The sequence below is a fragment of the Coffea arabica genome, chromosome 11c (genome assembly GCF_036785885.1).
Source record: "Coffea arabica cultivar ET-39 chromosome 11c, Coffea Arabica ET-39 HiFi, whole genome shotgun sequence".
Taxonomy (NCBI): Eukaryota; Viridiplantae; Streptophyta; class Magnoliopsida; order Gentianales; family Rubiaceae; genus Coffea; species Coffea arabica.
In genome coordinates this window covers 23,705,807-23,732,211 of record NC_092330.1, presented here as the reverse complement: position 1 = coordinate 23,732,211, position 26,405 = coordinate 23,705,807, and the positions used below count along the sequence as shown (strand labels likewise).

The following is a 26,405-nucleotide window of genomic DNA, read 5'->3' as shown; positions in this document are numbered from 1 at the left end:
TACATTTGCGCCGACAACTTTGACCGACGATCCGGGCTTCGATCCAGCCGTACCGTTCCTGACTTGTCTCGCGCCTTCAGATCCGCCTTCATGCTTCGATGAGAAGCAAAATATAAAGCAATCGTTCCGACGGAGCTAAATTACTACAGCATAAAGAACGAAGGGGAAATTTGGATTTCGAAACAAAAAAGGGAGGGATGCAACACGAGGATTTCCCAGGGGGTCACCTAGGGGTGTCAACGGGCCGGGTCCGGGCCGGAATTCATTATTCCGGACCCGGACCCGGATCCGACCCGTTTACCCGACGGGTCTTTTATTCGGTGTTCCGGATCCGGACCCGGCGAGTCTCGGATCCGGGTCGGGTCTACCCGAACAAATTTGCCAAAATTTATAATTTCTAACAAAAAAGAGAAAAAGATATATTTGTAAACAAATTTCTAGCTAATGCAAAGAAAAAACCAAATAAGAAAATAAATCAAATTGATTTTACTCAAATACATCATCCTAATCAAATTATATTGATAATATATATTTTTTATAAATTATTAAATCATTTATATCCGGATCCGGGTCTAATACGGGTCGGAATACTATATTCCGTATCCGACCCGTTTTTTTGTTTGAAAAAACGGATCCGGATCCGGATAACGGAATTAAATCCCTACCCATACCCGCAAAAATTTCAGGGATCCGATCCGGATCCGGGTGTAGACCCGACCCGTTGACCGGCCTAGGGTCACCCATCCTGGTACTACTGTCGCCCAAGCACGCTTAACTTCGAAGTTCTGATGGGATCCGGTGCATTAGTGCTGGTATGATCGCACCCGCCATGTTCCTTTCGCTTTATTCTTTTAAACTGTCACGTCCTGTGAAGCAGTTTGGCTTTTCTGGACCCGAATTCATTCTAAGCGTCAATTCATGAATTTCCTCTCATCCTTTTATTTATTTACTTTTATATTTTTTTCTTGTTGCTTTGCACCTTTTTTTTCCCTCGTCGAACAACTCTCAATTATCCTGAAATTGATCCTTCACGCTTGCGCTTATACATTTGCGCCGACAACTTTGACCGACGATCCGGGCTTCGATCCAGCCGTACCGTTCCTGACTTGTCTCGCGCCTTCAGATCCGCCTTCATGCTTCGATGAGAAGCAAAATATAAAGCAATCGTTCCGACGGAGCTAAATTACTACAGCATAAAGAACGAAGGGGAAATTTGGATTTCGAAACAAAAAAGGGAGGGGTGCAACACGAGGACTTCCCAGGGGGTCACCCATCCTAGTACTACTCTCGCCCAAGCACGCTTAACTTCGGAGTTCTGATGGGATCCGGTGCATTAGTGCTGGTATGATCGCACCCGCCATGTTCCTTTCGCTTTATTCTTTTAAACTGCCCCGTCCTGTGAAGCAGTGTGGCTTTTCTGGACCCGAATTCATTTTAAGCGTCAATTCAAGAATTTCCGCTCATCCTTTTATTTATTTACTTTTACATTTTTTTCTTGTTGATTTGCACCATTTTTTTTCCCTCGTCGCGCAACTCTCAATTATCCTGAAATTGATCCTTCACGCTTGCGCTTATACATTTGCGCCGACAACTTTGACCGACGATCCGGGCTTCGATCCAGCCGTACCGTTCCTGACTTGTCTCGCGCCTTCAGATCCGCCTTCATGCTTCGATGAGAAGCAAAATATAAAGCAATCGTTCCGACGGAGCTAAATTACTACAGCATAAAGAACGAAGGGGAAATTTGGATTTCGAAACAAAAAAGGGAGGGATGCAACACGAGGATTTCCCAGGGGGTCACCTAGGGGTGTCAACGGGCCGGGTCCGGGCCGGAATTCATTATTCCGGACCCGGACCCGGATCCGACCCGTTTACCCGACGGGTCTTTTATTCGGTGTTCCGGATCCGGACCCGGCGAGTCTCGGATCCGGGTCGGGTCTACCCGAACAAATTTGCCAAAATTTATAATTTCTAACAAAAAAGAGAAAAAGATATATTTGTAAACAAATTTCTAGCTAATGCAAAGAAAAAACCAAATAAGAAAATAAATCAAATTGATTTTACTCAAATACATCATCCTAATCAAATTATATTGATAATATATTTTTTTTATAAATTATTAAATCATTTATATCCGGATCCGGGTCTAATACGGGTCGGAATACTATATTCCGTATCCGACCCGTTTTTTTGTTTGAAAAAACGGATCCGGATCCGGATAACGGAATTAAATCCCTACCCATACCCGCAAAAATTTCAGGGATCCGATCCGGATCCGGGTGTAGACCCGACCCGTTGACCGGCCTAGGGTCACCCATCCTGGTACTACTGTCGCCCAAGCACGCTTAACTTCGAAGTTCTGATGGGATCCGGTGCATTAGTGCTGGTATGATCGCACCCGCCATGTTCCTTTCGCTTTATTCTTTTAAACTGTCACGTCCTGTGAAGCAGTTTGGCTTTTCTGGACCCGAATTCATTCTAAGCGTCAATTCATGAATTTCCTCTCATCCTTTTATTTATTTACTTTTATATTTTTTTCTTGTTGCTTTGCACCTTTTTTTTCCCTCGTCGAACAACTCTCAATTATCCTGAAATTGATCCTTCACGCTTGCGCTTATACATTTGCGCCGACAACTTTGACCGACGATCCGGGCTTCGATCCAGCCGTACCGTTCCTGACTTGTCTCGCGCCTTCAGATCCGCCTTCATGCTTCGATGAGAAGCAAAATATAAAGCAATCGTTCCGACGGAGCTAAATTACTACAGCATAAAGAACGAAGGGGAAATTTGGATTTCGAAACAAAAAAGGGAGGGGTGCAACACGAGGACTTCCCAGGGGGTCACCCATCCTAGTACTACTCTCGCCCAAGCACGCTTAACTTCGGAGTTCTGATGGGATCCGGTGCATTAGTGCTGGTATGATCGCACCCGCCATGTTCCTTTCGCTTTATTCTTTTAAACTGCCCCGTCCTGTGAAGCAGTGTGGCTTTTCTGGACCCGAATTCATTTTAAGCGTCAATTCAAGAATTTCCCCTCATCCTTTTATTTATTTACTTTTACATTTTTTTCTTGTTGATTTGCACCATTTTTTTTCCCTCGTCGCGCAACTCTCAATTATCCTGAAATTGATCCTTCACGCTTGCGCTTATACATTTGCGCCGACAACTTTGACCGACGATCCTGGCTTCGCTCCAGCCGTACCGTTCCTGACTTGTCTCGCGCCTTCAGATCCGCCTTCATGCTTCGATGAGAAGCAAAATATAAAGCAATCGTTCCGACGGAGCTAAATTACTACAGCATAAAGAACGAAGGGGAAATTTGGATTTCGAAACAAAAAAGGGAGGGATGCAACACGAGGATTTCCCAGGGGGTCACCTAGGGGTGTCAACGGGCCGGGTCCGGGCCGGAATTCATTATTCCGGACCCGGACCCGGATCCGACCCGTTTACCCGACGGGTCTTTTATTCGGTGTTCCGGATCCGGACCCGGCGAGTCTCGGATCCGGGTCGGGTCTACCCGAACAAATTTGCCAAAATTTATAATTTCTAACAAAAAAGAGAAAAAGATATATTTGTAAACAAATTTCTAGCTAATGCAAAGAAAAAACCAAATAAGAAAATAAATCAAATTGATTTTACTCAAATACATCATCCTAATCAAATTATATTGATAATATATATTTTTTATAAATTATTAAATCATTTATATCCGGATCCGGGTCTAATACGGGTCGGAATACTATATTCCGTATCCGACCCGTTTTTTTGTTTGAAAAAACGGATCCGGATCCGGATAACGGAATTAAATCCCTACCCATACCCGCAAAAATTTCAGGGATCCGATCCGGATCCGGGTGTAGACCCGACCCGTTGACCGGCCTAGGGTCACCCATCCTGGTACTACTGTCGCCCAAGCACGCTTAACTTCGAAGTTCTGATGGGATCCGGTGCATTAGTGCTGGTATGATCGCACCCGCCATGTTCCTTTCGCTTTATTCTTTTAAACTGTCACGTCCTGTGAAGCAGTTTGGCTTTTCTGGACCCGAATTCATTCTAAGCGTCAATTCATGAATTTCCTCTCATCCTTTTATTTATTTACTTTTATATTTTTTTCTTGTTGCTTTGCACCTTTTTTTTCCCTCGTCGAACAACTCTCAATTATCCTGAAATTGATCCTTCACGCTTGCGCTTATACATTTGCGCCGACAACTTTGACCGACGATCCGGGCTTCGATCCAGCCGTACCGTTCCTGACTTGTCTCGCGCCTTCAGATCCGCCTTCATGCTTCGATGAGAAGCAAAATATAAAGCAATCGTTCCGACGGAGCTAAATTACTACAGCATAAAGAACGAAGGGGAAATTTGGATTTCGAAACAAAAAAGGGAGGGGTGCAACAAGAGGACTTCCCAGGGGGTCACCCATCCTAGTACTACTCTCGCCCAAGCACGCTTAACTTCGGAGTTCTGATGGGATCCGGTGCATTAGTGCTGGTATGATCGCACCCGCCATGTTCCTTTCGCTTTATTCTTTTAAACTGCCCCGTCCTGTGAAGCAGTGTGGCTTTTCTGGACCCGAATTCATTTTAAGCGTCAATTCAAGAATTTCCCCTCATCCTTTTATTTATTTACTTTTACATTTTTTTCTTGTTGATTTGCACCATTTTTTTTCCCTCGTCGCGCAACTCTCAATTATCCTGAAATTGATCCTTCACGCTTGCGCTTATACATTTGCGCCGACAACTTTGACCGACGATCCTGGCTTCGCTCCAGCCGTACCGTTCCTGACTTGTCTCGCGCCTTCAGATCCGCCTTCATGCTTCGATGAGAAGCAAAATATAAAGCAATCGTTCCGACGGAGCTAAATTACTACAGCATAAAGAACGAAGGGGAAATTTGGATTTCGAAACAAAAAAGGGAGGGATGCAACACGAGGATTTCCCAGGGGGTCACCTAGGGGTGTCAACGGGCCGGGTCCGGTCCGGAATTCATTATTCCGGACCCGGACCCGGATCCGACCCGTTTACCCGACGGGTCTTTTATTCGGTGTTCCGGATCCGGACCCGGCGAGTCTCGGATCCGGGTCGGGTCTACCCGAACAAATTTGCCAAAATTTATAATTTCTAACAAAAAAGAGAAAAAGATATATTTGTAAACAAATTTCTAGCTAATGCAAAGAAAAAACCAAATAAGAAAATAAATCAAATTGATTTTACTCAAATACATCATCCTAATCAAATTATATTGATAATATATTTTTTTTATAAATTATTAAATCATTTATATCCGGATCCGGGTCTAATACGGGTCGGAATACTATATTCCGTATCCGACCCGTTTTTTTGTTTGAAAAAACGGATCCGGATCCGGATAACGGAATTAAATCCCTACCCATACCCGCAAAAATTTCAGGGATCCGATCCGGATCCGGGTGTAGACCCGACCCGTTGACCGGCCTAGGGTCACCCATCCTGGTACTACTGTCGCCCAAGCACGCTTAACTTCGAAGTTCTGATGGGATCCGGTGCATTAGTGCTGGTATGATCGCACCCGCCATGTTCCTTTCGCTTTATTCTTTTAAACTGTCACGTCCTGTGAAGCAGTTTGGCTTTTCTGGACCCGAATTCATTCTAAGCGTCAATTCATGAATTTCCTCTCATCCTTTTATTTATTTACTTTTATATTTTTTTCTTGTTGCTTTGCACCTTTTTTTTCCCTCGTCGAACAACTCTCAATTATCCTGAAATTGATCCTTCACGCTTGCGCTTATACATTTGCGCCGACAACTTTGACCGACGATCCGGGCTTCGATCCAGCCGTACCGTTCCTGACTTGTCTCGCGCCTTCAGATCCGCCTTCATGCTTCGATGAGAAGCAAAATATAAAGCAATCGTTCCGACGGAGCTAAATTACTACAGCATAAAGAACGAAGGGGAAATTTGGATTTCGAAACAAAAAAGGGAGGGGTGCAACAAGAGGACTTCCCAGGGGGTCACCCATCCTAGTACTACTCTCGCCCAAGCACGCTTAACTTCGGAGTTCTGATGGGATCCGGTGCATTAGTGCTGGTATGATCGCACCCGCCATGTTCCTTTCGCTTTATTCTTTTAAACTGCCCCGTCCTGTGAAGCAGTGTGGCTTTTCTGGACCCGAATTCATTCTAAGCGTCAATTCAAGAATTTCCCCTCATCCTTTTATTTATTTACTTTTACATTTTTTTCTTGTTGATTTGCACCATTTTTTTTTCCCTCGTCGCGCAACTCTCAATTATCCTGAAATTGATCCTTCACGCTTGCGCTTATACATTTGCGCCGACAACTTTGACCGACGATCCGGGCTTCGCTCCAGCCGTACCGTTCCTGACTTGTCTCGCGCCTTCAGATCCGCCTTCATGCTTCGATGAGAAGCAAAATATAAAGCAATCGTTCCGACGGAGCTAAATTACTACAGCATAAAGAACGAAGGGGAAATTTGGATTTCGAAACAAAAAAGGGAGGGGTGCAACACGAGGATTTCCCAGGGGGTCACCTAGGGGTGTCAACGGGCCGGGTCCGGGTCGGAATTCATTATTTCGGACCCGGACCCGGATCCGACCCGTTTACCCGACGGGTCTTTTATTCGGTGTTCCGGATCCGGACCCGGCGAGTCTCGGATCCGGGTCGGGTCTACCCGAACAAATTTGCCAAAATTTATGATTTCTAACAAAAAAGAGAAAAAGATATATTTGTAAACAAATTTCTAGCTAATGCAAAGAAAAAACCAAATAAGAAAATAAATCAAATTGATTTTACTCAAATACATCATCCTAATCAAATTATATTGATAATATATATTTTTTATAAATTATTAAATCATTTATATCCGGATCCGGGTCTAATACGGGTCGGAATACTATATTCCGTATCCGACCCGTTTTTTTGTTTGAAAAAACGGATCCGGATCCGGATAACGGAATTAAATCCCTACCCATACCCGCAAAAATTTCAGGGATCCGATCCGGATCCGGGTGTAGACCCGACCCGTTGACCGGCGTAGGGTCACCCATCCTAGTACTACTGTCGCGCAAGCACGCTTAACTTCGAAGTTCTGATGGGATCCGGTGCATTAGTGCTGGTATGATCGCACCCGCCATGTTCCTTTCGCTTTATTCTTTTAAACTGTCACGTCCTGTGAAGCAGTTTGGCTTTTCTGGACCCGAATTCATTCTAAGCGTCAATTCATGAATTTCCTCTCATCCTTTTATTTATTTACTTTTATATTTTTTTCTTGTTGCTTTGCACCTTTTTTTTCCCTCGTCGAACAACTCTCAATTATCCTGAAATTGATCCTTCACGCTTGCGCTTATACATTTGCGCCGACAACTTTGACCGACGATCCGGGCTTCGATCCAGCCGTACCGTTCCTGACTTGTCTCGCGCCTTCAGATCCGCCTTCATGCTTCGATGAGAAGCAAAATATAAAGCAATCGTTCCGACGGAGCTAAATTACTACAGCATAAAGAACGAAGGGGAAATTTGGATTTCGAAACAAAAAAGGGAGGGGTGCAACAAGAGAACTTCCCAGGGGGTCACCCATCCTAGTACTACTCTCGCCCAAGCACGCTTAACTTCGGAGTTCTGATGGGATCCGGTGCATTAGTGCTGGTATGATCGCACCCGCCATGTTCATTTCGCTTTATTCTTTTAAACTGCCCCGTCCTGTGAAGCAGTGTGGCTTTTCTGGACCCGAATTCATTTTAAGCGTCAATTCAAGAATTTCCCCTCATCCTTTTATTTATTTACTTTTACATTTTTTTCTTGTTGATTTGCACCATTTTTTTTCCCTCGTCGCGCAACTCTCAATTATCCTGAAATTGATCCTTCACGCTTGCGCTTATACATTTGCGCCGACAACTTTGACCGACGATCCGGGCTTCGCTCCAGCCGTACCGTTCCTGACTTGTCTCGCGCCTTCAGATCCGCCTTCATGCTTCGATGAGAAGCAAAATATAAAGCAATCGTTCCGACGGAGCTAAATTACTACAGCATAAAGAACGAAGGGGAAATTTGGATTTCGAAACAAAAAAGGGAGGGGTGCAACACGAGGATTTCCCAGGGGGTCACCTAGGGGTGTCAACGGGCCGGGTCCGGGTCGGAATTCATTATTTCGGACCCGGACCCGGATCCGACCCGTTTACCCGACGGGTCTTTTATTCGGTGTTCCGGATCCGGACCCGGCGAGTCTCGGATCCGGGTCGGGTCTACCCGAACAAATTTGCCAAAATTTATAATTTCTAACAAAAAAGAGAAAAAGATATATTTGTAAACAAATTTCTAGCTAATGCAAAGAAAAAACCAAATAAGAAAATAAATCAAATTGATTTTACTCAAATACATCATCCTAATCAAATTATATTGATAATATATTTTTTTTATAAATTATTAAATCATTTATATCCGGATCCGGGTCTAATACGGGTCGGAATACTATATTCCGTATCCGACCCGTTTTTTTGTTTGAAAAAACGGATCCGGATCCGGATAACGGAATTAAATCCCTACCCATACCCGCAAAAATTTCAGGGATCCGATCCGGATCCGGGTGTAGACCCGACCCGTTGACCGGCCTAGGGTCACCCATCCTGGTACTACTGTCGCCCAAGCACGCTTAACTTCGAAGTTCTGATGGGATCCGGTGCATTAGTGCTGGTATGATCGCACCCGCCATGTTCCTCTCGCTTTATTCTTTTAAACTGTCACGTCCTGTGAAGCAGTTTGGCTTTTCTGGACCCGAATTCATTCTAAGCGTCAATTCATGAATTTCCTCTCATCCTTTTATTTATTTACTTTTATATTTTTTTCTTGTTGCTTTGCACCTTTTTTTTCCCTCGTCGAACAACTCTCAATTATCCTGAAATTGATCCTTCACGCTTGCGCTTATACATTTGCGCCGACAACTTTGACCGACGATCCGGGCTTCGATCCAGCCGTACCGTTCCTGACTTGTCTCGCGCCTTCAGATCCGCCTTCATGCTTCGATGAGAAGCAAAATATAAAGCAATCGTTCCGACGGAGCTAAATTACTACAGCATAAAGAACGAAGGGGAAATTTGGATTTCGAAACAAAAAAGGGAGGGGTGCAACAAGAGGACTTCCCAGGGGGTCACCCATCCTAGTACTACTCTCGCCCAAGCACGCTTAACTTCGGAGTTCTGATGGGATCCGGTGCATTAGTGCTGGTATGATCGCACCCGCCATGTTCCTTTCGCTTTATTCTTTTAAACTGCCCCGTCCTGTGAAGCAGTGTGGCTTTTCTGGACCCGAATTCATTTTAAGCGTCAATTCAAGAATTTCCCCTCATCCTTTTATTTATTTACTTTTACATTTTTTTCTTGTTGATTTGCACCATTTTTTTTCCCTCGTCGCGCAACTCTCAATTATCCTGAAATTGATCCTTCACGCTTGCGCTTATACATTTGCGCCGACAACTTTGACCGACGATCCTGGCTTCGCTCCAGCCGTACCGTTCCTGACTTGTCTCGCGCCTTCAGATCCGCCTTCATGCTTCGATGAGAAGCAAAATATAAAGCAATCGTTCCGACGGAGCTAAATTACTACAGCATAAAGAACGAAGGGGAAATTTGGATTTCGAAACAAAAAAGGGAGGGATGCAACACGAGGATTTCCCAGGGGGTCACCTAGGGGTGTCAACGGGCCGGGTCCGGGCCGGAATTCTTTATTCCGGACCCGGACCAGGATCCGACCCGTTTACCCGACGGGTCTTTTATTCGGTGTTCCGGATCCGGACCCGGCGAGTCTCGGATCCGGGTCGGGTCTACCCGAACAAATTTGCCAAAATTTATAATTTCTAACAAAAAAGAGAAAAAGATATATTTGTAAACAAATTTCTAGCTAATGCAAAGAAAAAATCAAATAAGAAAATAAATCAAATTGATTTTACTCAAATACATCATCCTAATCAAATTATATTGATAATATATATTTTTTATAAATTATTAAATCATTTATATCCGGATCCGGGTCTAATACGGGTCGGAATACTATATTCCGTATCCGACCCGTTTTTTTGTTTGAAAAAACGGATCCGGATCCGGATAACGGAATTAAATCCCTACCCATACCCGCAAAAATTTCAGGGATCCGATCCGGATCCGGGTGTAGACCCGACCCGTTGACCGGCCTAGGGTCACCCATCCTGGTACTACTGTCGCCCAAGCACGCTTAACTTCGAAGTTCTGATGGGATCCGGTGCATTAGTGCTGGTATGATCGCACCCGCCATGTTCCTTTCGCTTTATTCTTTTAAACTGTCACGTCCTGTGAAGCAGTTTGGCTTTTCTGGACCCGAATTCATTCTAAGCGTCAATTCATGAATTTCCTCTCATCCTTTTATTTATTTACTTTTATATTTTTTTCTTGTTGCTTTGCACCTTTTTTTTCCCTCGTCGAACAACTCTCAATTATCCTGAAATTGATCCTTCACGCTTGCGCTTATACATTTGCGCCGACAACTTTGACCGACGATCCGGGCTTCGATCCAGCCGTACCGTTCCTGACTTGTCTCGCGCCTTCAGATCCGCCTTCATGCTTCGATGAGAAGCAAAATATAAAGCAATCGTTCCGACGGAGCTAAATTACTACAGCATAAAGAACGAAGGGGAAATTTGGATTTCGAAACAAAAAAGGGAGGGGTGCAACAAGAGGACTTCCCAGGGGGTCACCCATCCTAGTACTACTCTCGCCCAAGCACGCTTAACTTCGGAGTTCTGATGGGATCCGGTGCATTAGTGCTGGTATGATCGCACCCGCCATGTTCCTTTCGCTTTATTCTTTTAAACTGCCCCGTCCTGTGAAGCAGTGTGGCTTTTCTGGACCCGAATTCATTTTAAGCGTCAATTCAAGAATTTCCCCTCATCCTTTTATTTATTTACTTTTACATTTTTTTCTTGTTGATTTGCACCATTTTTTTTCCCTCGTCGCGCAACTCTCAATTATCCTGAAATTGATCCTTCACGCTTGCGCTTATACATTTGCGCCGACAACTTTGACCGACGATCCTGGCTTCGCTCCAGCCGTACCGTTCCTGACTTGTCTCGCGCCTTCAGATCCGCCTTCATGCTTCGATGAGAAGCAAAATATAAAGCAATCGTTCCGACGGAGCTAAATTACTACAGCATAAAGAACGAAGGGGAAATTTGGATTTCGAAACAAAAAAGGGAGGGATGCAACACGAGGATTTCCCAGGGGGTCACCTAGGGGTGTCAACGGGCCGGGTCCGGTCCGGAATTCATTATTCCGGACCCGGACCCGGATCCGACCCGTTTACCCGACGGGTCTTTTATTCGGTGTTCCGGATCCGGACCCGGCGAGTCTCGGATCCGGGTCGGGTCTACCCGAACAAATTTGCCAAAATTTATAATTTCTAACAAAAAAGAGAAAAAGATATATTTGTAAACAAATTTCTAGCTAATGCAAAGAAAAAACCAAATAAGAAAATAAATCAAATTGATTTTACTCAAATACATCATCCTAATCAAATTATATTGATAATATATTTTTTTTATAAATTATTAAATCATTTATATCCGGATCCGGGTCTAATACGGGTCGGAATACTATATTCCGTATCCGACCCGTTTTTTTGTTTGAAAAAACGGATCCGGATCCGGATAACGGAATTAAATCCCTACCCATACCCGCAAAAATTTCAGGGATCCGATCCGGATCCGGGTGTAGACCCGACCCGTTGACCGGCCTAGGGTCACCCATCCTGGTACTACTGTCGCCCAAGCACGCTTAACTTCGAAGTTCTGATGGGATCCGGTGCATTAGTGCTGGTATGATCGCACCCGCCATGTTCCTTTCGCTTTATTCTTTTAAACTGTCACGTCCTGTGAAGCAGTTTGGCTTTTCTGGACCCGAATTCATTCTAAGCGTCAATTCATGAATTTCCTCTCATCCTTTTATTTATTTACTTTTATATTTTTTTCTTGTTGCTTTGCACCTTTTTTTTCCCTCGTCGAACAACTCTCAATTATCCTGAAATTGATCCTTCACGCTTGCGCTTATACATTTGCGCCGACAACTTTGACCGACGATCCGGGCTTCGATCCAGCCGTACCGTTCCTGACTTGTCTCGCGCCTTCAGATCCGCCTTCATGCTTCGATGAGAAGCAAAATATAAAGCAATCGTTCCGGCGGAGCTAAATTACTACAGCATAAAGAACGAAGGGGAAATTTGGATTTCGAAACAAAAAAGGGAGGGGTGCAACACGAGGACTTCCCAGGGGGTCACCCATCCTAGTACTACTCTCGCCCAAGCACGCTTAACTTCGGAGTTCTGATGGGATCCGGTGCATTAGTGCTGGTATGATCGCACCCGCCATGTTCCTTTCGCTTTATTCTTTTAAACTGCCCCGTCCTGTGAAGCAGTGTGGCTTTTCTGAACCGAATTCATTCTAAGCGTCAATTCAAGAATTTCCCCTCATCCTTTTATTTATTTACTTTTACATTTTTTTCTTGTTGATTTGCACCATTTTTTTTTCCCTCGTCGCGCAACTCTCAATTATCCTGAAATTGATCCTTCACGCTTGCGCTTATACATTTGCGCCGACAACTTTGACCGACGATCCGGGCTTCGATCCAGCCGTACCGTTCCTGACTTGTCTCGCGCCTTCAGATCCGCCTTCATGCTTCGATGAGAAGCAAAAAATAAAGCAATCGTTCCGACGGAGCTAAATTACTACAGCATAAAGAACGAAGGGGAAATTTGGATTTCGAAACAAAAAAGGGAGGGGTGCAACACGAGGATTTCCCAGGGGGTCACCTAGGGGTGTCAACGGGCCGGGTCCGGGCCGGAATTCATTATTCCGGACCCGGACCCGGATCCGACCCGTTTACCCGACGGGTCTTTTATTCTGTGTTCCGGATCCGGACCCGGCGAGTCTCGGATCCGGGTCGGGTCTACCCGAACAAATTTGCCAAAATTTATAATTTCTAACAAAAAAGAGAAAAAGATATATTTGTAAACAAATTTCTAGCTAATGCAAAGAAAAAACCAAATAAGAAAATAAATCAAATTGATTTTACTCAAATACATCATCCTAATCAAATTATATTGATAATATATATTTTTTATAAATTATTAAATCATTTATATCCGGATCCGGGTCTAATACGGGTCGGAATACTATATTCCGTATCCGACCCGTTTTTTTGTTTGAAAAAACGGATCCGGATCCGGATAACGGAATTAAATCCCTACCCATACCCGCAAAAATTTCAGGGATCCGATCCGGATCCGGGTGTAGACCCGACCCGTTGACCGGCCTAGGGTCACCCATCCTGGTACTACTGTCGCCCAAGCACGCTTAACTTCGAAGTTCTGATGGGATCCGGTGCATTAGTGCTGGTATGATCGCACCCGCCATGTTCCTTTCGCTTTATTCTTTTAAACTGTCACGTCCTGTGAAGCAGTTTGGCTTTTCTGGACCCGAATTCATTCTAAGCGTCAATTCATGAATTTCCTCTCATCCTTTTATTTATTTACTTTTATATTTTTTTCTTGTTGCTTTGCACCTTTTTTTTCCCTCGTCGAACAACTCTCAATTATCCTGAAATTGATCCTTCACGCTTGCGCTTATACATTTGCGCCGACAACTTTGACCGACGATCCGGGCTTCGATCCAGCCGTACCGTTCCTGACTTGTCTCGCGCCTTCAGATCCGCCTTCATGCTTCGATGAGAAGCAAAATATAAAGCAATCGTTCCGGCGGAGCTAAATTACTACAGCATAAAGAACGAAGGGGAAATTTGGATTTCGAAACAAAAAAGGGAGGGGTGCAACACGAGGACTTCCCAGGGGGTCACCCATCCTAGTACTACTCTCGCCCAAGCACGCTTAACTTCGGAGTTCTGATGGGATCCGGTGCATTAGTGCTGGTATGATCGCACCCGCCATGTTCCTTTCGCTTTATTCTTTTAAACTGCCCCGTCCTGTGAAGCAGTGTGGCTTTTCTGGACCCGAATTCATTTTAAGCGTCAATTCAAGAATTTCCCCTCATCCTTTTATTTATTTACTTTTACATTTTTTTCTTGTTGATTTGCACCATTTTTTTTCCCTCGTCGCGCAACTCTCAATTATCCTGAAATTGATCCTTCACGCTTGCGCTTATACATTTGCGCCGACAACTTTGACCGACGATCCTGGCTTCGCTCCAGCCGTACCGTTCCTGACTTGTCTCGCGCCTTCAGATCCGCCTTCATGCTTCGATGAGAAGCAAAATATAAAGCAATCGTTCCGACGGAGCTAAATTACTACAGCATAAAGAACGAAGGGGAAATTTGGATTTCGAAACAAAAAAGGGAGGGATGCAACACGAGGATTTCCCAGGGGGTCACCTAGGGGTGTCAACGGGCCGGGTCCGGTCCGGAATTCATTATTCCGGACCCGGACCCGGATCCGACCCGTTTACCCGACGGGTCTTTTATTCGGTGTTCCGGATCCGGACCCGGCGAGTCTCGGATCCGGGTCGGGTCTACCCGAACAAATTTGCCAAAATTTATAATTTCTAACAAAAAAGAGAAAAAGATATATTTGTAAACAAATTTCTAGCTAATGCAAAGAAAAAACCAAATAAGAAAATAAATCAAATTGATTTTACTCAAATACATCATCCTAATCAAATTATATTGATAATATATTTTTTTTATAAATTATTAAATCATTTATATCCGGATCCGGGTCTTAAATGGGTCGGAATACTATATTCCGTATCCGACCCGTTTTTTTGTTTGAAAAAACGGATCCGGATCCGGATAACGGAATTAAATCCCTACCCATACCCGCAAAAATTTCGGGGATCCGATCCGGATCCGGGTGTAGACCCGACCCGTTGACCGGCCTAGGGTCACCCATCCTGGTACTACTGTCGCCCAAGCACGCTTAACTTCGAAGTTCTGATGGGATCCGGTGCATTAGTGCTGGTATGATCGCACCCGCCATGTTCCTTTCGCTTTATTCTTTTAAACTGTCACGTCCTGTGAAGCAGTTTGGCTTTTCTGGACCCGAATTCATTCTAAGCGTCAATTCATGAATTTCCTCTCATCCTTTTATTTATTTACTTTTATATTTTTTTCTTGTTGCTTTGCACCTTTTTTTTCCCTCGTCGAACAACTCTCAATTATCCTGAAATTGATCCTTCACGCTTGCGCTTATACATTTGCGCCGACAACTTTGACCGACGATCCGGGCTTCGATCCAGCCGTACCGTTCCTGACTTGTCTCGCGCCTTCAGATCCGCCTTCATGCTTCGATGAGAAGCAAAATATAAAGCAATCGTTCCGACGGAGCTAAATTACTACAGCATAAAGAACGAAGGGGAAATTTGGATTTCGAAACAAAAAAGGGAGGGGTGCAACACGAGGACTTCCCAGGGGGTCACCCATCCTAGTACTACTCTCGCCCAAGCACGCTTAACTTCGGAGTTCTGATGGGATCCGGTGCATTAGTGCTGGTATGATCGCACCCGCCATGTTCCTTTCGCTTTATTCTTTTAAACTGCCCCGTCCTGTGAAGCAGTGTGGCTTTTCTGGACCCGAATTCATTTTAAGCGTCAATTCAAGAATTTCCCCTCATCCTTTTATTTATTTACTTTTACATTTTTTTCTTGTTGATTTGCACCATTTTTTTTCCCTCGTCGCGCAACTCTCAATTATCCTGAAATTGATCCTTCACGCTTGCGCTTATACATTTGCGCCGACAACTTTGACCGACGATCCGGGATTCGATCCAGCCGTACCGTTCCTGACTTGTCTCGCGCCTTCAGATCCGCCTTCATGCTTCGATGAGAAGCAAAATATAAAGCAATCGTTCCGACGGAGCTAAATTACTACAGCATAAAGAACGAAGGGGAAATTTGGATTTCGAAACAAAAAAGGGAGGGATGCAACACGAGGATTTCCCAGGGGGTCACCTAGGGGTGTCAACGGGCCGGGTCCGGGCCGGAATTCATTATTCCGGACCCGGACCCGGATCCGACCCGTTTACCCGACGGGTCTTTTATTCGGTGTTCCGGATCCGGACCCGGCGAGTCTCGGATCCGGGTCGGGTCTACCCGAACAAATTTGCCAAAATTTATAATTTCTAACAAAAAAGAGAAAAAGATATATTTGTAAACAAATTTCTAGCTAATGCAAAGAAAAAACCAAATAAGAAAATAAATCAAATTGATTTTACTCAAATACATCATCCTAATCAAATTATATTGATAATATATATTTTTTATAAATTATTAAATCATTTATATCCGGATCCGGGTCTAATACGGGTCGGAATACTATATTCCGTATCCGACCCGTTTTTTTGTTTGAAAAAACGGATCCGGATCCGGATAACGGAATTAAATCCCTACCCATACCCGCAAAAATTTCAGGGATCCGATCCGGATCCGGGTGTAGACCCGACCCGTTGACCGGCCTAGGGTCACCCATCCTGGTACTACTGTCGCCCAAGCACGCTTAACTTCGAAGTTCTGATGGGATCCGGTGCATTAGTGCTGGTATGATCGCACCCGCCATGTTCCTTTCGCTTTATTCTTTTAAACTGTCACGTCCTGTGAAGCAGTTTGGCTTTTCTGGACCCGAATTCATTCTAAGCGTCAATTCATGAATTTCCTCTCATCCTTTTATTTATTTACTTTTATATTTTTTTCTTGTTGCTTTGCACCTTTTTTTTCCCTCGTCGAACAACTCTCAATTATCCTGAAATTGATCCTTCACGCTTGCGCTTATACATTTGCGCCGACAACTTTGACCGACGATCCGGGCTTCGATCCAGCCGTACCGTTCCTGACTTGTCTCGCGCCTTCAGATCCGCCTTCATGCTTCGATGAGAAGCAAAATATAAAGCAATCGTTCCGACGGAGCTAAATTACTACAGCATAAAGAACGAAGGGGAAATTTGGATTTCGAAACAAAAAAGGGAGGGGTGCAACAAGAGGACTTCCCAGGGGGTCACCCATCCTAGTACTACTCTCGCCCAAGCACGCTTAACTTCGGAGTTCTGATGGGATCCGGTGCATTAGTGCTGGTATGATCGCACCCGCCATGTTCCTTTCGCTTTATTCTTTTAAACTGCCCCGTCCTGTGAAGCAGTGTGGCTTTTCTGGACCCGAATTCATTTTAAGCGTCAATTCAAGAATTTCCCCTCATCCTTTTATTTATTTACTTTTACATTTTTTTCTTGTTGATTTGCACCATTTTTTTTCCCTCGTCGCGCAACTCTCAATTATCCTGAAATTGATCCTTCACGCTTGCGCTTATACATTTGCGCCGACAACTTTGACCGACGATCCTGGCTTCGCTCCAGCCGTACCGTTCCTGACTTGTCTCGCGCCTTCAGATCCGCCTTCATGCTTCGATGAGAAGCAAAATATAAAGCAATCGTTCCGACGGAGCTAAATTACTACAGCATAAAGAACGAAGGGGAAATTTGGATTTCGAAACAAAAAAGGGAGGGATGCAACACGAGGATTTCCCAGGGGGTCACCTAGGGGTGTCAACGGGCCGGGTCCGGGCCGGAATTCATTATTCCGGACCCGGACCCGGATCCGACCCGTTTACCCGACGGGTCTTTTATTCGGTGTTCCGGATCCGGACCCGGCGAGTCTCGGATCCGGGTCGGGTCTACCCGAACAAATTTGCCAAAATTTATAATTTCTAACAAAAAAGAGAAAAAGATATATTTGTAAACAAATTTCTAGCTAATGCAAAGAAAAAACCAAATAAGAAAATAAATCAAATTGATTTTACTCAAATACATCATCCTAATCAAATTATATTGATAATATATTTTTTTTATAAATTATTAAATCATTTATATCCGGATCCGGGTCTAATACGGGTCGGAATACTATATTCCGTATCCGACCCGTTTTTTTGTTTGAAAAAACGGATCCGGATCCGGATAACGGAATTAAATCCCTACCCATACCCGCAAAAATTTCAGGGATCCGATCCGGATCCGGGTGTAGACCCGACCCGTTGACCGGCCTAGGGTCACCCATCCTGGTACTACTGTCGCCCAAGCACGCTTAACTTCGAAGTTCTGATGGGATCCGGTGCATTAGTGCTGGTATGATCGCACCCGCCATGTTCCTTTCGCTTTATTCTTTTAAACTGTCACGTCCTGTGAAGCAGTTTGGCTTTTCTGGACCCGAATTCATTCTAAGCGTCAATTCATGAATTTCCTCTCATCCTTTTATTTATTTACTTTTATATTTTTTTCTTGTTGCTTTGCACCTTTTTTTTCCCTCGTCGAACAACTCTCAATTATCCTGAAATTGATCCTTCACGCTTGCGCTTATACATTTGCGCCGACAACTTTGACCGACGATCCGGGCTTCGATCCAGCCGTACCGTTCCTGACTTGTCTCGCGCCTTCAGATCCGCCTTCATGCTTCGATGAGAAGCAAAATATAAAGCAATCGTTCCGACGGAGCTAAATTACTACAGCATAAAGAACGAAGGGGAAATTTGGATTTCGAAACAAAAAAGGGAGGGGTGCAACAAGAGGACTTCCCAGGGGGTCACCCATCCTAGTACTACTCTCGCCCAAGCACGCTTAACTTCGGAGTTCTGATGGGATCCGGTGCATTAGTGCTGGTATGATCGCACCCGCCATGTTCCTTTCGCTTTATTCTTTTAAACTGCCCCGTCCTGTGAAGCAGTGTGGCTTTTCTGGACCCGAATTCATTCTAAGCGTCAATTCAAGAATTTCCCCTCATCCTTTTATTTATTTACTTTTACATTTTTTTCTTGTTGATTTGCACCATTTTTTTTTCCCTCGTCGCGCAACTCTCAATTATCCTGAAATTGATCCTTCACGCTTGCGCTTATACATTTGCGCCGACAACTTTGACCGACGATCCGGGCTTCGCTCCAGCCGTACCGTTCCTGACTTGTCTCGCGCCTTCAGATCCGCCTTCATGCTTCGATGAGAAGCAAAATATAAAGCAATCGTTCCGACGGAGCTAAATTACTACAGCATAAAGAACGAAGGGGAAATTTGGATTTCGAAACAAAAAAGGGAGGGGTGCAACACGAGGATTTCCCAGGGGGTCACCTAGGGGTGTCAACGGGCCGGGTCCGGGTCGGAATTCATTATTTCGGACCCGGACCCGGATCCGACCCGTTTACCCGACGGGTCTTTTATTCGGTGTTCCGGATCCGGACCCGGCGAGTCTCGGATCCGGGTCGGGTCTACCCGAACAAATTTGCCAAAATTTATAATTTCTAACAAAAAAGAGAAAAAGATATATTTGTAAACAAATTTCTAGCTAATGCAAAGAAAAAACCAAATAAGAAAATAAATCAAATTGATTTTACTCAAATACATCATCCTAATCAAATTATATTGATAATATATATTTTTTATAAATTATTAAATCATTTATATCCGGATCCGGGTCTAATACGGGTCGGAATACTATATTCCGTATCCGACCCGTTTTTTTGTTTGAAAAAACGGATCCGGATCCGGATAACGGAATTAAATCCCTACCCATACCCGCAAAAATTTCAGGGATCCGATCCGGATCCGGGTGTAGACCCGACCCGTTGACCGGCCTAGGGTCACCCATCCTGGTACTACTGTCGCCCAAGCACGCTTAACTTCGAAGTTCTGATGGGATCCGGTGCATTAGTGCTGGTATGATCGCACCCGCCATGTTCCTTTCGCTTTATTCTTTTAAACTGTCACGTCCTGTGAAGCAGTTTGGCTTTTCTGGACCCGAATTCATTCTAAGCGTCAATTCATGAATTTCCTCTCATCCTTTTATTTATTTACTTTTATATTTTTTTCTTGTTGCTTTGCACCTTTTTTTTCCCTCGTCGAACAACTCTCAATTATCCTGAAATTGATCCTTCACGCTTGCGCTTATACATTTGCGCCGACAACTTTGACCGACGATCCGGGCTTCGATCCAGCCGTACCGTTCCTGACTTGTCTCGCGCCTTCAGATCCGCCTTCATGCTTCGATGAGAAGCAAAATATAAAGCAATCGTTCCGGCGGAGCTAAATTACTACAGCATAAAGAACGAAGGGGAAATTTGGATTTCGAAACAAAAAAGGGAGGGGTGCAACACGAGGACTTCCCAGGGGGTCACCCATCCTAGTACTACTCTCGCCCAAGCACGCTTAACTTCGGAGTTCTGATGGGATCCGGTGCATTAGTGCTGGTATGATCGCACCCGCCATGTTCCTTTCGCTTTATTCTTTTAAACTGCCCCGTCCTGTGAAGCAGTGTGGCTTTTCTGGACCCGAATTCATTTTAAGCGTCAATTCAAGAATTTCCCCTCATCCTTTTATTTATTTACTTTTACATTTTTTTCTTGTTGATTTGCACCATTTTTTTTCCCTCGTCGCGCAACTCTCAATTATCCTGAAATTGATCCTTCACGCTTGCGCTTATACATTTGCGCCGACAACTTTGACCGACGATCCTGGCTTCGCTCCAGCCGTACCGTTCCTGACTTGTCTCGCGCCTTCAGATCCGCCTTCATGCTTCGATGAGAAGCAAAATATAAAGCAATCGTTCCGACGGAGCTAAATTACTACAGCATAAAGAACGAAGGGGAAATTTGGATTTCGAAACAAAAAAGGGAGGGATGCAACACGAGGATTTCCCAGGGGGTCACCTAGGGGTGTCAACGGGCCGGGTCCGGTCCGGAATTCATTATTCCGGACCCGGACCCGGATCCGACCCGTTTACCCGACGGGTCTTTTATTCGGTGTTCCGGATCCGGACCCGGCGAGTCTCGGATCCGGGTCGGGTCTACCCGAACAAATTTGCCAAAATTTATAATTTCTAACAAAAAAGAGAAAAAGATATATTTGTAAACAAATTTCTAGCTAATGCAAAGAAAAAACCAAATAAGAAAATAAATCAAATTGATTTTACTCAAATACATCATCCTAATCAAATTATATTGATAATATATTTTTTTTATAAATTATTAAATCATTTATATCCGGATCCGGGTCTTAAATGGGTCGGAATACTATATTCCGTATCCGACCCGTTTTTTTGTTTGAAAAAACGGATCCGGATCCGGATAACGGAATTAAATCCCTACCCATACCCGCAAAAATTTCGGGGATCCGATCCGGATCCGGGTGTAGACCCGACCCGTTGACCGGCCTAGGGTCACCCATCCTGGTACTACTGTCGCCCAAGCACGCTTAACTTCGAAGTTCTGATGGGATCCGGTGCATTAGTGCTGGTATGATCGCACCCGCCATGTTCCTTTCGCTTTATTCTTTTAAACTGTCACGTCCTGTGAAGCAGTTTGGCTTTTCTGGACCCGAATTCATTCTAAGCGTCAATTCATGAATTTCCTCTCATCCTTTTATTTATTTACTTTTATATTTTTTTCTTGTTGCTTTGCACCTTTTTTTTCCCTCGTCGAACAACTCTCAATTATCCTGAAATTGATCCTTCACGCTTGCGCTTATACATTTGCGCCGACAACTTTGACCGACGATCCGGGCTTCGATCCAGCCGTACCGTTCCTGACTTGTCTCGCGCCTTCAGATCCGCCTTCATGCTTCGATGAGAAGCAAAATATAAAGCAATCGTTCCGACGGAGCTAAATTACTACAGCATAAAGAACGAAGGGGAAATTTGGATTTCGAAACAAAAAAGGGAGGGGTGCAACACGAGGACTTCCCAGGGGGTCACCCATCCTAGTACTACTCTCGCCCAAGCACGCTTAACTTCGGAGTTCTGATGGGATCCGGTGCATTAGTGCTGGTATGATCGCACCCGCCATGTTCCTTTCGCTTTATTCTTTTAAACTGCCCCGTCCTGTGAAGCAGTGTGGCTTTTCTGGACCCGAATTCATTTTAAGCGTCAATTCAAGAATTTCCCCTCATCCTTTTATTTATTTACTTTTACATTTTTTTCTTGTTGATTTGCACCATTTTTTTTCCCTCGTCGCGCAACTCTCAATTATCCTGAAATTGATCCTTCACGCTTGCGCTTATACATTTGCGCCGACAACTTTGACCGACGATCCGGGATTCGATCCAGCCGTACCGTTCCTGACTTGTCTCGCGCCTTCAGATCCGCCTTCATGCTTCGATGAGAAGCAAAATATAAAGCAATCGTTCCGACGGAGCTAAATTACTACAGCATAAAGAACGAAGGGGAAATTTGGATTTCGAAACAAAAAAGGGAGGGATGCAACACGAGGATTTCCCAGGGGGTCACCTAGGGGTGTCAACGGGCCGGGTCCGGGCCGGAATTCATTATTCCGGACCCGGACCCGGATCCGACCCGTTTACCCGACGGGTCTTTTATTCGGTGTTCCGGATCCGGACCCGGCGAGTCTCGGATCCGGGTCGGGTCTACCCGAACAAATTTGCCAAAATTTATAATTTCTAACAAAAAAGAGAAAAAGATATATTTGTAAACAAATTTCTAGCTAATGCAAAGAAAAAACCAAATAAGAAAATAAATCAAATTGATTTTACTCAAATACATCATCCTAATCAAATTATATTGATAATATATATTTTTTATAAATTATTAAATCATTTATATCCGGATCCGGGTCTAATACGGGTCGGAATACTATATTCCGTATCCGACCCGTTTTTTTGTTTGAAAAAACGGATCCGGATCCGGATAACGGAATTAAATCCCTACCCATACCCGCAAAAATTTCAGGGATCCGATCCGGATCCGGGTGTAGACCCGACCCGTTGACCGGCCTAGGGTCACCCATCCTGGTACTACTGTCGCCCAAGCACGCTTAACTTCGAAGTTCTGATGGGATCCGGTGCATTAGTGCTGGTATGATCGCACCCGCCATGTTCCTTTCGCTTTATTCTTTTAAACTGTCACGTCCTGTGAAGCAGTTTGGCTTTTCTGGACCCGAATTCATTCTAAGCGTCAATTCATGAATTTCCTCTCATCCTTTTATTTATTTACTTTTATATTTTTTTCTTGTTGCTTTGCACCTTTTTTTTCCCTCGTCGAACAACTCTCAATTATCCTGAAATTGATCCTTCACGCTTGCGCTTATACATTTGCGCCGACAACTTTGACCGACGATCCGGGCTTCGATCCAGCCGTACCGTTCCTGACTTGTCTCGCGCCTTCAGATCCGCCTTCATGCTTCGATGAGAAGCAAAATATAAAGCAATCGTTCCGACGGAGCTAAATTACTACAGCATAAAGAACGAAGGGGAAATTTGGATTTCGAAACAAAAAAGGGAGGGGTGCAACAAGAGGACTTCCCAGGGGGTCACCCATCCTAGTACTACTCTCGCCCAAGCACGCTTAACTTCGGAGTTCTGATGGGATCCGGTGCATTAGTGCTGGTATGATCGCACCCGCCATGTTCCTTTCGCTTTATTCTTTTAAACTGCCCCGTCCTGTGAAGCAGTGTGGCTTTTCTGGACCCGAATTCATTTTAAGCGTCAATTCAAGAATTTCCCCTCATCCTTTTATTTATTTACTTTTACATTTTTTTCTTGTTGATTTGCACCATTTTTTTTCCCTCGTCGCGCAACTCTCAATTATCCTGAAATTGATCCTTCACGCTTGCGCTTATACATTTGCGCCGACAACTTTGACCGACGATCCTGGCTTCGCTCCAGCCGTACCGTTCCTGACTTGTCTCGCGCCTTCAGATCCGCCTTCATGCTTCGATGAGAAGCAAAATATAAAGCAATCGTTCCGACGGAGCTAAATTACTACAGCATAAAGAACGAAGGGGAAATTTGGATTTCGAAACAAAAAAGGGAGGGATGCAACACGAGGATTTCCCAGGGGGTCACCTAGGGGTGTCAACGGGCCGGGTCCGGGCCGGAATTCATTATTCCGGACCCGGACCCGGATCCGACCCGTTTACCCGACGGGTCTTTTATTCGGTGTTCCGGATCCGGACCCGGCGAGTCTCGGATCCGGGTCGGGTCTACCCGAACAAATTTGCCAAAATTTATAATTTCTAACAAAAAAGAGAAAAAGATATATTTGTAAACAAATTTCTAGCTAATGCAAAGAAAAAACCAAATAAGAAAATAAATCAAATTGATTTTACTCAAATACATCATCCTAATCAAATTATATTGATAATATATTTTTTTTATAAATTATTAAATCATTTATATCCGGATCCGGGTCTAATACGGGTCGGAATACTATATTCCGTATCCGACCCGTTTTTTTGTTTGAAAAAACGGATCCGGATCCGGATAACGGAATTAAATCCCTACCCATACCCGCAAAAATTTCAGGGATCCGATCCGGATCCGGGTGTAGACCCGACCCGTTGACCGGCGTAGGGTCACCCATCCTGGTACTACTGTCGCCCAAGCACGCTTAACTTCGAAGTTCTGATGGGATCCGGTGCATTAGTGCTGGTATGATCGCACCCGCCATGTTCCTTTCGCTTTATTCTTTTAAACTGTCACGTCCTGTGAAGCAGTTTGGCTTTTCTGGACCCGAATTCATTCTAAGCGTCAATTCATGAATTTCCTCTCATCCTTTTATTTATTTACTTTTATATTTTTTTCTTGTTGCTTTGCACCTTTTTTTTCCCTCGTCGAACAAGTCTCAATTATCCTGAAATTGATCCTTCACGCTTGCGCTTATACATTTGCGCCGACAACTTTGACCGACGATCCGGGCTTCGATCCAGCCGTACCGTTCCTGACTTGTCTCGCGCCTTCAGATCCGCCTTCATGCTTCGATGAGAAGCAAAATATAAAGCAATCGTTCCGACGGAGCTAAATTACTACAGCATAAAGAACGAAGGGGAAATTTGGATTTCGAAACAAAAAAGGGAGGGGTGCAACAAGAGGACTTCCCAGGGGGTCACCCATCCTAGTACTACTCTCGCCCAAGCACGCTTAACTTCGGAGTTCTGATGGGATCCGGTGCATTAGTGCTGGTATGATCGCACCCACCATGTTCCTTTCGCTTTATTCTTTTAAACTGCCCCGTCCTGTGAAGCAGTGTGGCTTTTCTGGACCCGAATTCATTCTAAGCGTCAATTCAAGAATTTCCCCTCATCCTTTTATTTATTTACTTTTACATTTTTTTCTTGTTGATTTGCACCATTTTTTTTTCCCTCGTCGCGCAACTCTCAATTATCCTGAAATTGATCCTTCACGCTTGCGCTTATACATTTGCGCCGACAACTTTGACCGACGATCCGGGCTTCGCTCCAGCCGTACCGTTCCTGACTTGTCTCGCGCCTTCAGATCCGCCTTCATGCTTCGATGAGAAGCAAAATATAAAGCAATCGTTCCGACGGAGCTAAATTACTACAGCATAAAGAACGAAGGGGAAATTTGGATTTCGAAACAAAAAAGGGAGGGGTGCAACACGAGGATTTCCCAGGGGGTCACCTAGGGGTGTCAACGGGCCGGGTCCGGGTCGGAATTCATTATTTCGGACCCGGACCCGGATCCGACCCGTTTACCCGACGGGTCTTTTATTCGGTGTTTCGGATCCGGACCCGGCGAGTCTCGGATCCGGGTCGGGTCTACCCGATCAAATTTGCCAAAATTTATGATTTCTAACAAAAAAGAGAATAAGATATATTTGTAAACAAATTTCTAGCTAATGCAAAGAAAAAACCAAATAAGAAAATAAATCAAATTGATTTTACTCAAATACATCATCCTAATCAAATTATATTGATAATATATATTTTTTATAAATTATTAAATCATTTATATCCGGATCCGGGTCTAATACGGGTCGGAATACTATATTCCGTATCCGACCCGTTTTTTTGTTTGAAAAAACGGATCCGGATCCGGATAACGGAATTAAATCCCTACCCATACCCGCAAAAATTTCAGGGATCCGATCCGGATCCGGGTGTAGACCCGACCCGTTGACCGGCGTAGGGTCACCCATCCTAGTACTACTGTCGCGCAAGCACGCTTAACTTCGAAGTTCTGATGGGATCCGGTGCATTAGTGCTGGTATGATCGCACCCGCCATGTTCCTTTCGCTTTATTCTTTTAAACTGTCACGTCCTGTGAAGCAGTTTGGCTTTTCTGGACCCGAATTCATTCTAAGCGTCAATTCATGAATTTCCTCTCATCCTTTTATTTATTTACTTTTATATTTTTTTCTTGTTGCTTTGCACCTTTTTTTTCCCTCGTCGAACAACTCTCAATTATCCTGAAATTGATCCTTCACGCTTGCGCTTATACATTTGCGCCGACAACTTTGACCGACGATCCGGGCTTCGATCCAGCCGTACCGTTCCTGACTTGTCTCGCGCCTTCAGATCCGCCTTCATGCTTCGATGAGAAGCAAAATATAAAGCAATCGTTCCGACGGAGCTAAATTACTACAGCATAAAGAACGAAGGGGAAATTTGGA

At 44.3% G+C, this 26,405-nt stretch overlaps 16 non-coding genes and 17 pseudogenes across 16 annotated transcripts; all 33 read right to left on the bottom strand.

Annotated features, from left to right (window-relative positions):
- Positions 1–708: 708 nt before the first annotated feature.
- On the bottom strand, positions 709–826 carry LOC140020252 (5S ribosomal RNA; annotated as a pseudogene).
- A 411-nt stretch (positions 827–1,237) lies between these two features.
- On the bottom strand, positions 1,238–1,356 carry LOC140017343 (5S ribosomal RNA). Its single transcript, XR_011823653.1, has one exon. It is a non-coding gene; the product is annotated as a 5S ribosomal RNA (ribosomal RNA).
- A 926-nt stretch (positions 1,357–2,282) lies between these two features.
- Positions 2,283–2,400, bottom strand: LOC140020251 (5S ribosomal RNA; annotated as a pseudogene).
- A 411-nt stretch (positions 2,401–2,811) lies between these two features.
- On the bottom strand, positions 2,812–2,930 carry LOC140017342 (5S ribosomal RNA). Its single transcript, XR_011823652.1, has one exon. It is a non-coding gene; the product is annotated as a 5S ribosomal RNA (ribosomal RNA).
- Positions 2,931–3,856: 926 nt separating this feature from the next.
- On the bottom strand, positions 3,857–3,974 carry LOC140020250 (5S ribosomal RNA; annotated as a pseudogene).
- A 411-nt stretch (positions 3,975–4,385) lies between these two features.
- Positions 4,386–4,504, bottom strand: LOC140017923 (5S ribosomal RNA). Its single transcript, XR_011824228.1, has one exon. It is a non-coding gene; the product is annotated as a 5S ribosomal RNA (ribosomal RNA).
- Positions 4,505–5,430: 926 nt separating this feature from the next.
- On the bottom strand, positions 5,431–5,548 carry LOC140020248 (5S ribosomal RNA; annotated as a pseudogene).
- Positions 5,549–5,959: 411 nt separating this feature from the next.
- LOC140017922 (5S ribosomal RNA) lies at positions 5,960–6,078 on the bottom strand. Its single transcript, XR_011824227.1, has one exon. It is a non-coding gene; the product is annotated as a 5S ribosomal RNA (ribosomal RNA).
- A 927-nt stretch (positions 6,079–7,005) lies between these two features.
- Positions 7,006–7,123, bottom strand: LOC140020744 (5S ribosomal RNA; annotated as a pseudogene).
- A 411-nt stretch (positions 7,124–7,534) lies between these two features.
- Positions 7,535–7,653, bottom strand: LOC140017851 (5S ribosomal RNA). The gene has a single exon (XR_011824157.1). It is a non-coding gene; the product is annotated as a 5S ribosomal RNA (ribosomal RNA).
- Positions 7,654–8,579: 926 nt separating this feature from the next.
- On the bottom strand, positions 8,580–8,697 carry LOC140020247 (5S ribosomal RNA; annotated as a pseudogene).
- A 411-nt stretch (positions 8,698–9,108) lies between these two features.
- Positions 9,109–9,227, bottom strand: LOC140017921 (5S ribosomal RNA). The gene has a single exon (XR_011824226.1). It is a non-coding gene; the product is annotated as a 5S ribosomal RNA (ribosomal RNA).
- Positions 9,228–10,153: 926 nt separating this feature from the next.
- LOC140020246 (5S ribosomal RNA) lies at positions 10,154–10,271 on the bottom strand (annotated as a pseudogene).
- Positions 10,272–10,682: 411 nt separating this feature from the next.
- LOC140017920 (5S ribosomal RNA) lies at positions 10,683–10,801 on the bottom strand. Its single transcript, XR_011824225.1, has one exon. It is a non-coding gene; the product is annotated as a 5S ribosomal RNA (ribosomal RNA).
- A 926-nt stretch (positions 10,802–11,727) lies between these two features.
- LOC140020245 (5S ribosomal RNA) lies at positions 11,728–11,845 on the bottom strand (annotated as a pseudogene).
- A 411-nt stretch (positions 11,846–12,256) lies between these two features.
- LOC140017341 (5S ribosomal RNA) lies at positions 12,257–12,375 on the bottom strand. Its single transcript, XR_011823651.1, has one exon. It is a non-coding gene; the product is annotated as a 5S ribosomal RNA (ribosomal RNA).
- A 926-nt stretch (positions 12,376–13,301) lies between these two features.
- LOC140020244 (5S ribosomal RNA) lies at positions 13,302–13,419 on the bottom strand (annotated as a pseudogene).
- A 411-nt stretch (positions 13,420–13,830) lies between these two features.
- LOC140017339 (5S ribosomal RNA) lies at positions 13,831–13,949 on the bottom strand. Its single transcript, XR_011823649.1, has one exon. It is a non-coding gene; the product is annotated as a 5S ribosomal RNA (ribosomal RNA).
- A 926-nt stretch (positions 13,950–14,875) lies between these two features.
- On the bottom strand, positions 14,876–14,993 carry LOC140020243 (5S ribosomal RNA; annotated as a pseudogene).
- A 411-nt stretch (positions 14,994–15,404) lies between these two features.
- Positions 15,405–15,523, bottom strand: LOC140017338 (5S ribosomal RNA). Its single transcript, XR_011823648.1, has one exon. It is a non-coding gene; the product is annotated as a 5S ribosomal RNA (ribosomal RNA).
- A 926-nt stretch (positions 15,524–16,449) lies between these two features.
- On the bottom strand, positions 16,450–16,567 carry LOC140020242 (5S ribosomal RNA; annotated as a pseudogene).
- Positions 16,568–16,978: 411 nt separating this feature from the next.
- Positions 16,979–17,097, bottom strand: LOC140017919 (5S ribosomal RNA). Its single transcript, XR_011824224.1, has one exon. It is a non-coding gene; the product is annotated as a 5S ribosomal RNA (ribosomal RNA).
- Positions 17,098–18,023: 926 nt separating this feature from the next.
- LOC140020241 (5S ribosomal RNA) lies at positions 18,024–18,141 on the bottom strand (annotated as a pseudogene).
- Positions 18,142–18,552: 411 nt separating this feature from the next.
- On the bottom strand, positions 18,553–18,671 carry LOC140017918 (5S ribosomal RNA). The gene has a single exon (XR_011824223.1). It is a non-coding gene; the product is annotated as a 5S ribosomal RNA (ribosomal RNA).
- Positions 18,672–19,598: 927 nt separating this feature from the next.
- On the bottom strand, positions 19,599–19,716 carry LOC140020240 (5S ribosomal RNA; annotated as a pseudogene).
- Positions 19,717–20,127: 411 nt separating this feature from the next.
- Positions 20,128–20,246, bottom strand: LOC140017337 (5S ribosomal RNA). Its single transcript, XR_011823647.1, has one exon. It is a non-coding gene; the product is annotated as a 5S ribosomal RNA (ribosomal RNA).
- A 926-nt stretch (positions 20,247–21,172) lies between these two features.
- LOC140020239 (5S ribosomal RNA) lies at positions 21,173–21,290 on the bottom strand (annotated as a pseudogene).
- Positions 21,291–21,701: 411 nt separating this feature from the next.
- LOC140017336 (5S ribosomal RNA) lies at positions 21,702–21,820 on the bottom strand. The gene has a single exon (XR_011823646.1). It is a non-coding gene; the product is annotated as a 5S ribosomal RNA (ribosomal RNA).
- A 926-nt stretch (positions 21,821–22,746) lies between these two features.
- Positions 22,747–22,864, bottom strand: LOC140020237 (5S ribosomal RNA; annotated as a pseudogene).
- A 411-nt stretch (positions 22,865–23,275) lies between these two features.
- Positions 23,276–23,394, bottom strand: LOC140017917 (5S ribosomal RNA). Its single transcript, XR_011824222.1, has one exon. It is a non-coding gene; the product is annotated as a 5S ribosomal RNA (ribosomal RNA).
- A 926-nt stretch (positions 23,395–24,320) lies between these two features.
- LOC140020446 (5S ribosomal RNA) lies at positions 24,321–24,438 on the bottom strand (annotated as a pseudogene).
- A 411-nt stretch (positions 24,439–24,849) lies between these two features.
- LOC140017915 (5S ribosomal RNA) lies at positions 24,850–24,968 on the bottom strand. The gene has a single exon (XR_011824221.1). It is a non-coding gene; the product is annotated as a 5S ribosomal RNA (ribosomal RNA).
- Positions 24,969–25,895: 927 nt separating this feature from the next.
- Positions 25,896–26,013, bottom strand: LOC140020743 (5S ribosomal RNA; annotated as a pseudogene).
- Between the last annotated feature and the right edge of the window lie 392 nt (positions 26,014–26,405).